This window comes from Oncorhynchus keta, chromosome 18 (genome assembly GCF_023373465.1).
Source record: "Oncorhynchus keta strain PuntledgeMale-10-30-2019 chromosome 18, Oket_V2, whole genome shotgun sequence".
NCBI lineage: Eukaryota > Metazoa > Chordata > Actinopteri > Salmoniformes > Salmonidae > Oncorhynchus > Oncorhynchus keta.
Genome location: NC_068438.1, coordinates 24,218,521 through 24,227,913, shown reverse-complemented (window position 1 = coordinate 24,227,913; position 9,393 = coordinate 24,218,521). Strand labels below are relative to the sequence as shown.

General features: G+C 41.3%; 1 long non-coding RNA gene across 1 annotated transcript; it reads right to left on the bottom strand.

The window, feature by feature from the left end:
- Window positions 1–1,025: 1,025 nt before the first annotated feature.
- On the bottom strand, window positions 1,026–8,907 carry LOC118396976 (uncharacterized). The gene is made up of 3 exons (XR_004828306.2): window positions 8,501–8,907; window positions 8,172–8,277; window positions 1,026–3,137 (listed from the first exon to the last, which is right to left on the bottom strand). It is a non-coding gene; the product is annotated as an uncharacterized LOC118396976 (long non-coding RNA).
- Between the last annotated feature and the right edge of the window lie 486 nt (window positions 8,908–9,393).

The following is a 9,393-nucleotide window of genomic DNA, read 5'->3' as shown; positions in this document are numbered from 1 at the left end:
CAAGTTTTCATCAAGGATCTCTCTGTACTTTGCTCTGTTCATCTTTGCCTCAATCCTGACTAGTCTCCCAGTTCCTGCCGCTGAAAAACATCCCCCACAGCATGATGCTGCCACCACCATGCGTCACTGTAGGGATGGTGGCAGGTTTCCTCCAGACGTAACGCTTGGCATTCAGGCCAAAGAGTTCAATCTTGGTTTCATCAGACCAGAGAATCTTGTTTCTCATGGTCTGAGAGTCTTTAGGTGCTTTTTGGCAAACTCCAAGCAAGCTGCCATGTGCCTTTTACTGAGGAGTGGCTTCCATCTGGCCACTCTACCATAAAGGCCTGATTGGCGGAGTGCTGCAGAGATGGTTGTCCATCCATCTCCACAGAGGAACTGTAGAGCTCTGTCAGAGTGAACATTGAGTTCTTCGTCACCTACCTGACCAAGGCCCATCTCCCACGACTGCACAGTTTGGCCAGGTGGCCAGCTCTAGGAAGAGTCTTGGTGGTTCCAAAATTCTTCCATTTAAGAATGATGGAGGCCACTGTGTTCTTGGGGACCTTCAATGCTGCATAAATGTTTCAGTACCCTTCCCCAATCCTGTCAAGTGCTCTAAGGGCAATTCCTTCAACCTCATGGCTTGTATTTTTGCTCTGACATGCACTGTTAACTGTGGGACCCTATATTGACAGGTGTGAGCCTTTCCAAATCATGTCCAATCAATTAAATTTACCACAGGTAGACTCCAATCAAGTTTTAGAAACATCTCATGGATGATCAATGGAAACAGGATGCATCTGACCTCAATTTTGAGTCTCATAGCAAAGGATCTGAATACTTATGTCAATAAGGTATTTCAGTTAACACATTTTGTAAAAATGTCTAAAAAACAGTTTTTGCTTAGTAATTATGGGGTGTTGTGTGTAGATTGCTGAGGATTTTTTTTGTGTAATCCATTTTAGAACAAGGCTGTTACGTAACAAAATGTGGAAAAAGTCAATGGGTCTGAATACTTTCCGAAGGCACTGTATGTAGGGGTAAAGTGACTAGACAACAGGATAGATAATAAACAATAGCAGCAGCTTATGTGATGAGTCAAAACAGTTAGTGCAAAACGACCAATGCAGCTAGTCCAGCTAGGTATTTAGTTAGCTATGCTACTAATTCTATTAGCAGTGAGGAAGACTAATAAGGAGGGCTAGATATGTAACTGGCAAGAATGTGTAATATTACAATAATATTTTACGGTAATAATTCAAGTAGTATTTCAGAAATACTTTCTACCTCTAATGATAAAATGCTAATTTGCATGATTCATTTGGAGAATGATTAACACAGCTTTTCAAAATCTACTAACAGAATAAAACATTTAAAAATGTATCAATACAAAAAAGAAAACAGGGGGCGGGAAAATTTAGAAGTGAAGGACATAAGAAGAAAGGAGCTACCTGGAAATATAAGACAAACTCTGAGCCTCTGGAAAATTTATGCATTTTTTTTTGTACAACAGGAGATTATAATCAATGGGAAAGAGATGGCACTTGACTTTACTACGAAATTGTTTAGCCAACAGTGGCTGTGCTGGAGAACCGGGGACACCATGCGTAGGGCTGGTGCCATGTACCCCGGCCCGAGGAGACGCACTGGAGACCAAATGCGCTGAGCCGGCTTCATGGCACCTGGCTCGATGCCCACTCTAGCCCGGCCGATGCGAGGCGCTGTGCTGTAACGCACCGGGCTATGCCTGCGCACCGGTGCAATATGCGTGTGCCTCACGGCATAACACGGTGTCTGCCTGGTCCACCTCTCTCCACGATAAGCATGGGGAGTTGGCTGAAGTCTCCTACCTGACTTAGCCACACTCCCCGTGTGCCCCCCCCAATAAGTTTTTGGGCTGCCTCTCGTCCCAGCCGCACTCCTCACACCACCGCCGCTCAGCTTTAGCTGCCTCCATCTCTGCCTTGGGGCGGCGATATTCCCCAGCCTGTGCCCAGGGTGCCTTGCCTTCCAAAATCTCCATGAGTCTTGAGATTTCTGCTGCCCGTTACCACACTGCTTGTTCCTTTTCTGGTGGGTGGTTCTGTAACGAAATTCCTCTTCTTCAGAGGAGGAGCAGCAAGGATCAGACCAATGTGCAGCGTGGTAAGTGTCCATAATGATATATTTAATAAATCAACAGACCACTGACCAAAACAAACAGAAGTCCCGTATGGTGAAACCACTAACACAGGATACAACCACCCACAAAACACAATAGAAAACAGGCTCCCTAAATATGGCTCCCAATCAGAGACAACGACTGACACCTGCCTCTGATTGAGAACCATACTAGGCCAAACACATAGAAATATAACAACAGAACAAAACATAGAAAAACAACATAGAATGCCCACCCCAACTCACGCCCTGACCAACTAAAATGAATACATAAAAAAGGAACTAAGGTCAGAACGTGACAGATATGCCATCCAACTCCCACACAAAGTGCAAAAGCCATGGAAGCAGGCAGGCATGAACATAGAGCTTAATAATAAATAATCATGGGTGAAGGAAAAACAAGAAAAAAGAGTGATACGTGAAAGAGAGGGAAAAAACTATAATCTAAAATGCGGAAGGATGGAAGGATGCTTTAAAGGATTGTATGGGGTCTGTATGGGGTCCTTGATGATGCTGCATGCCTTCCTCGTGTCCCTTTTTGAGTAGATGTCCGGGTTGGGTGGGAAAGGACCCAGGGCGTCATGCCAAATGTCTTCCGCCACCTTAGGGAGTAGAGACGCTGTTCCGCCCTCTTGACAAGAGTGGTGGTTGGTCCACGACAAGTCCTCAGTGATGTGCATCCATAAACATGTAGAACTCGTGATTCTCTACTGCAGTCTCATTGATATGGACTCATCGTTGTTGGTTACCAGGCCTACAACCGTGGTGTCATCAGCAAACTTGATGGAATTGGTGTCGTGCAAAGCCACGTGGCCGTGGGTGAACAGGGCATTCAGCATAGGACTGAGGACCTGGGGGCCCATGTGTTAAGAGTCCGTGTGGAGGAGGTGTTGTTGCCAATCCTCACAGCCTGTGGTCTGCTGGTCAGGAAGTCCAGGATCTAGTTTCAGAGGGTGGGGTCCAGACCCAGATAACTTTCAACAGGGGTGTTAAACCTGATTTAAACATTTTGAGAGACAGGTGTTATAAGAGGATCTGTTCTACATTGGCAGGGTTCAAAGTACTTAAGCCCCTCGCTTCAACTCACATCTGGAATTGTATTCTCCTGAACACTTACAGAGACAATTCAGCAGGCTATACAACGTTTTCAATGGGATTCTCCAATTAATTAGAAACTTTATTAAAGCAAATGCATATGTACATCAGGGATGGGCAACTTTGGTGGAGGTGGGGGCCACAAAAAAACTGAATTTATCATGAGCCGCAGCAGTGGCTCGTGTGACTGTGTATCCACATTCATACCCCCAATCTTGCGAGCAAAACATTTTAGCTGTCCCTGTCGTGACAACTCAGAGAACAATTGAATGTTTTAAAGTTAATTTCCTGCAATTCTGCACATTTTTCCACGGAGCGTAGAGAAAATGTTGCAGTTTTAAAGCAAGTTTGCTGCAATTCTACACATTTTGCTGTGGGCTGCAGAGAAGATATAGAAATTGTATAACTAATTTCATGCAATTCTATTTATTTTGCCATGTGGTGGGGAGAAAAATGTGTAGTTTTTCAGTTAATTTCCTGCAATTCTACACATTTTGCCATAGGGTGTAGGACTTTTTTAATATGATAACTGATGATCAATGGACCCCACCACGGTTGGTAATTCGACCATGCTTAAAAGTTTAGATCACTGGCTGCTAGACTAATTTTACCAATCTACAAAAAAATTGCTGACATGGGCTAATTGAGTGACTGCTGATGTACAACCCAATTTCTAAATTGCACCTTGTGTATTCTATTATTCTAACTCTCAACAGTAAATTGAGACCCCGACTGAGTTCCTATTTTATTTGCATAAAACATATACAGTACCAGTCAAATGTTTGAACACACCTACTCATTCAAGGGTTTTTCTTTATTTTTAAAAACTATTTTCTACGTTGTAGAATAATAGTGAATACATTGAACTATGAAATAACATATGGAATCATGTAGTAACCAAAACAATCTTAAACAAATAAAAATATTTTAGATTTGAGATTCTTCAAAGTAGCCACCCTTTGCCTTAATGACAGCTTTGCACACTCTTGGCATTATTTTAACTAGCTTCATGAGGAAGTCACCTGGAATGCATTTCAATTAACAGGTGTGCCTTGTTAAAAGTAAAATGTCATTCCTTCTTACACTTCCACAATTGTTTACACACGTTTGCTGAATCTTTGGCCCATTTTCCCAAAACTCTAAACACAAAATCACAAAATGCAAAACTCTTACAAATCTCTAGCAAAAGCAAACACTGCAGTCAGAACTGTTCTTTTTCCAAAATGTTATTTTTTGCATCAAAATAACACACACATGCATCATATGAATAGAGCTGTCTACCAACCAACAACACACTGATGTGCTCAACACAAAACACTACTATGAATATCCCATCAGTAGGTTTATGCCTTTTCCATTTTCAGTGTTATACTGTAGCCAGTTGTAAAAGATTGTTACAGTAATGTATACCTACTCAAATATACAGGTTGGGCCGCTACACGGTTTAACTCTCTACCCAGCCTCCCTCACACTCAATCCATGGTTGAACACATGGTCAACCAATGTGACCCTGATCTCATCTGAGACAACTGTCCTTCCTCATCCTCCTCTGACTCTCACTCCTTCACCTCTAGCTCTTGCTTCACCATTGACTTCCATTTTCCTCCAAAACAGGAGAGCTCATCTGTGGCTTTTTATAGCATTAAAGCTCTGATTTCTAAGTGAACAATTCAGCAACTAGTGTTTACACCTGTGAGGAGTGGGAGTTGCCAATTGGTGTATAGAGCTTGGCAGAGATTTAAATTACATTTAACATTTACATTTAAGTCATTTAGCAGACGCTCTTATCCAGAGCGACTTACAAATTGGTGCATACACCTTATGACAACCAGTGGAACAGCCACTTGCATCTAAATCTTGATGTTGAATGTTGTGCCTAATATAGATAACTGTGTGTAGTGTTTTGCAAAAAGTGTGATATAGAATTGTAAACTGAGTGTAAAGCAGGAATAGTGCTTGCAATTTTGCAGACTTGGTTTAGGGATTTGGTACATGAGTTTCAGGTTTCGGTGATTGCATTTCAAGTTCCAATTTTAGTGTGTAAACAAATAGGGAAAAACTTTGTTTGAGCCAATCAGTTGTGTTGTGACAAGGTATAAAGAAGATAGACTCAATAGCCTTGGTTTCTGTTGATGGAATTTATATGAATGACTAGAATAGTCCACCCTGAAGCCGTATGATAGCCTTGGTTTCTGTTGATGGAATTTATATGAATGACTAGAATAGTCCACCCTGAAGCCGTATGATCGTATGAGTATGAAATTGATTAGAATTATGTATAACCATAGTCTGTACAATATGTCTATAAACCTTATTTGAATAACAGACAGACTGTCTGAGCAAGATTCAGTGCCGACCTTGGCTGGGGCCACTGAGAGTACTTCCCAGGGTCTCCCTATCTTGAGGGAGGATGGGGAGTAAGTCTCCCGGAATCCCCTAATCTTTGTCGGCTGGGTAGCAGGACATTGTGTGCTAATGTTAGTGTGAATGTGTCTGCGTATGTTAGTGTGAATGTGTGTGCGTATGTTTGTGTGAAGAAGCCAGTATAAAATGAATTGTTTTGTACAATAGAGCAGCGCGCTCTCGTAAATAAACTTACTACCGTAGCTGGGCCTCCGTCTGATTCATTTCAACCAGTTTCTTACAAATTCTAGGTTTCAGGCTGAGTTGTGAATTAAATTGGGTTTGGGTTTGGGTTATGAACATTGAGAACATAATTCTCATATCAGTTTCTCAAATGACTGCCTCGCCTGGTTCACCAACTACTTCTTAGATAGAGTTCAGTGTGTTAAATCGGAGGGCCTGTTGTCTGGACCTCTGGCAGTCTCTATGGGGGTGCCACAGGGTTCAATTCTTGGGCTGACTCTTTTCTCTGTATATATCAATGATGTCGCTCTTGCTGCTGGGGATTCTCTGATCTATCTCTACGCAGATGACCCCATTCTGTATACATCTGGCCCTTCTTTGGACACTATGTTAACAAACCTCCAAATGAGCTTGAATGCCGTACAACACTCCTTCCATGGCCTCCAACTGCTTTTAAATGCAAGTAAAACTAAATGCATGATCTTCAACTGATTTCTGCCCGCACCCGTCCGCCCGACTAGCATCACTACTCTGGACGGTTCTGACTTAGAATATGTGGACAACTCCAAATAGTTAGGTGTCTGGTTAGACTGCAAACTCTCCTTCCAGACTCACATCTCCAATCCAAAATTAAATCTAGCATCGGCTTCCTATTTCACAACAAAGCCTCTTCCACTCATGCTGCCAAACATACCATTGTAAAACTGACTATCCTACCGATCCTTGACTTCGGTGATGTCATTTACAAAATAACCTCCAACACTCTACCATCCGTTTTGTCATCAAAGCCCCATATACTACCCACCACCGCGACCTGTATGCTCTCGTTGGCTGGCCCCCGCTACATAATCGTCACAAAACCCACTGGCTCCAGTCTTTGCTAGGTAAAGCCCCGCCTTATCTCAGCTCACTGGTCACCATAGCAACACCCACCCGTAGCACACGTTCCAGCAGGTATATTTTACTGGTCATCCACAAAGCCAACACCTGCTTTGACCGCCTTTCCTTCCAGTTCTCTGCTGCCAATGACTGTAACGAATTGCAAAAATCAATGAAGCTGGAGACATATCTCCCTCTCTAACTTTAAGCATCAGCTGTCAGAGTAGCTTACCGATCACTGTACCTGTACACAGTCAATCTGTAAATAGCACACCCAACTACCTCATCCCCATATTGTTATTTATCTTCTTGCTCTTTTGCACCCCAGTATCTCTACTTGCACATCATCATCTGCACATCTATTACACCAGTGTTTAATGCTAAATTGTAATTATTTCGCCTCTATGGCCTGTTTATTGCCTTACCTCCATAATCTTCTACATTTGCACACACTGTACATAGATTTTTCTATTGTGTTATTGACTGTACGTTTGTTTATGTGTAACTCTGGCTAGGTCGCAGTTGTAAATGCGAAGTTGTTCCCAACTGGCCTACCTGGTTAAATAAAGATGAAATAAAAATAAAAATAAATAAATATCCCTATTTGGTAAAAGACCAAGTCCATATTATGGCAAGAACAGCTCAAATAAGCCAAGAGAAACGACAGTCCATCATTACTTTAAGACATGAAGGCCAGTCAATGCGGAAAAGTGCAGTCGCAAAAACCTTCAAACACTATGATGAAATTGGCTCTCATGATGACCGCCATAGGAAAGGAAGACCCAGAGTTACCTCTGCTGCAGAGGATAAGTTCATTAGAGTTACTAGCCTCAGAAATTGCAGCCCAAATAAATGCTTCACAAAGTTCAAGTAACAGACACATCTCAACATCAACTGTTCAGAGACTGCGTGAATCAGGTTTTCATGGTCGAATTGCTGCAAAGAAACCACTACTAAAGGACACCAATAATAAGATACTTGCTTAGGCCAAGAAACACGAGCAATGGACATTAGACGAGTGGAAATATGTCCTTTTGAGATGTTTGGTTCCAACTGCATGTCTGTGAGATGCAGAGTCGGTGAACGGATGAACGGATGATCTCCGCATGTGTGTTTCCCGCCATCTTCCCTCCTTTGAAGAATCTCAAATATATTTTTTATTTGTTTTTACATTTTTTGGTTACTACATGATTCCATATGTGTTATTTAATAGTTTTGATGGTTTCACTATTGTTCTACAATGTAGAAAATAGTAAAAAATAAAGAAAAAGTAGGTGTAGTTGTCCAAACTTTTGACTGGTAGTGTATATATTTAATATATATTGGTCCGCCGGCTAATCCCTGATGTACATGAACAATAATAAAATATTTTACCTGAAGCTTCCTACCATGTTGCAAGTAGTAGCCTATCAGGATGACGATTAGTTAGAAAGTTGCATAGAGCTAGTGAGAATAATTGATTTGCTTACAGCCACTGGATTCCAGTGCATAGTTTGAGGAAGGTGATGTGGAGGAACTGACAGAACATGCAGTGGAGGTAGCTCTTCGTTGTTATTCCAGAAGTCAGCGTTGAATCTTTAAAAAAGTGTGGTTCATTTCAATATCATAGAACAAGTCTTGTTTGTGCCTCTTTACTTATTAATTCTGCTCAAATAGGGATATAAAAATAAATTCCACAATTAAGTTCATAATTTTGTTATTACCAGAATAAATCCCGGAGTGTACATTTTAGCATTGATAATCATTCATTTATCTGCAATCTGTTTTAATATATCCAAATAACAATGTTGCTTCCTACCTTACTGTGGATTTCCTCCACCAGGAAAACATTTAGATAAATATCCTATTCATTTAATTTCCTCTGTAGACAGAAAATAAAACCGGTGGAAAATGAACGGTTCACTGAATCGCTAGAATGAACTGTCTTGCTTGACCTGCTTGCATCCCATTTTAAAAGTGAACGTATTTGGAGCTCACAGTTGTGCCCGCGTAGTTCTTGGCGCCGTGTGATGTCAGACATACCAAACAGAAAAAGCTGTCAACTAGCTACATATGCATAACTCTCGCCCAATTAAGTGATTACATACTAAAACACCATATTAAGGTTGTTACCGAGACATATTACACATTCTTGTTATTATCAGAATTGTTTCCAACAGGTAATTTTGAGCTGTAATAATGTGTATCAATTTACCATCTCGCCAGTTGTAGTCCTAAAAAACGGAAATGAGTTGCCGCTAGTTCATTCAACCACTCCTATGGGGAAAAGTAAGGCGAAAAACAGTGTTTTGGGATAAATGCCAAAAATTAGGTTCGAGTTTAACACAAGGTTTATGAGAGCTTTTGTTCTGTGCGATAATATCAGTCCGTTAACATGACCTTCATGAATTTACCGCTATCTTATTTTCGGTGTTTCAATTTTAAAAAACGGCATTATTTTCCCCATAGGCTTTGTCCAATGAACCATTGCGGAATTAGTGCCTACAAAAAGACGCCATTACTAGGCCTATGGCTCTTTCGGGATGACGATATGTACTTTGACACTTTTGAGATGGTACTGCCTGCCCTCTTGTGGATTTTCCCAAATAATTTCAAGACAACACTCTTGACATCCTAGCAATAACGTAGACTACCGTAAAATTGCAACATTATATCGTTACAGTATCTTGGGATCATTTTCCTGACTCTACG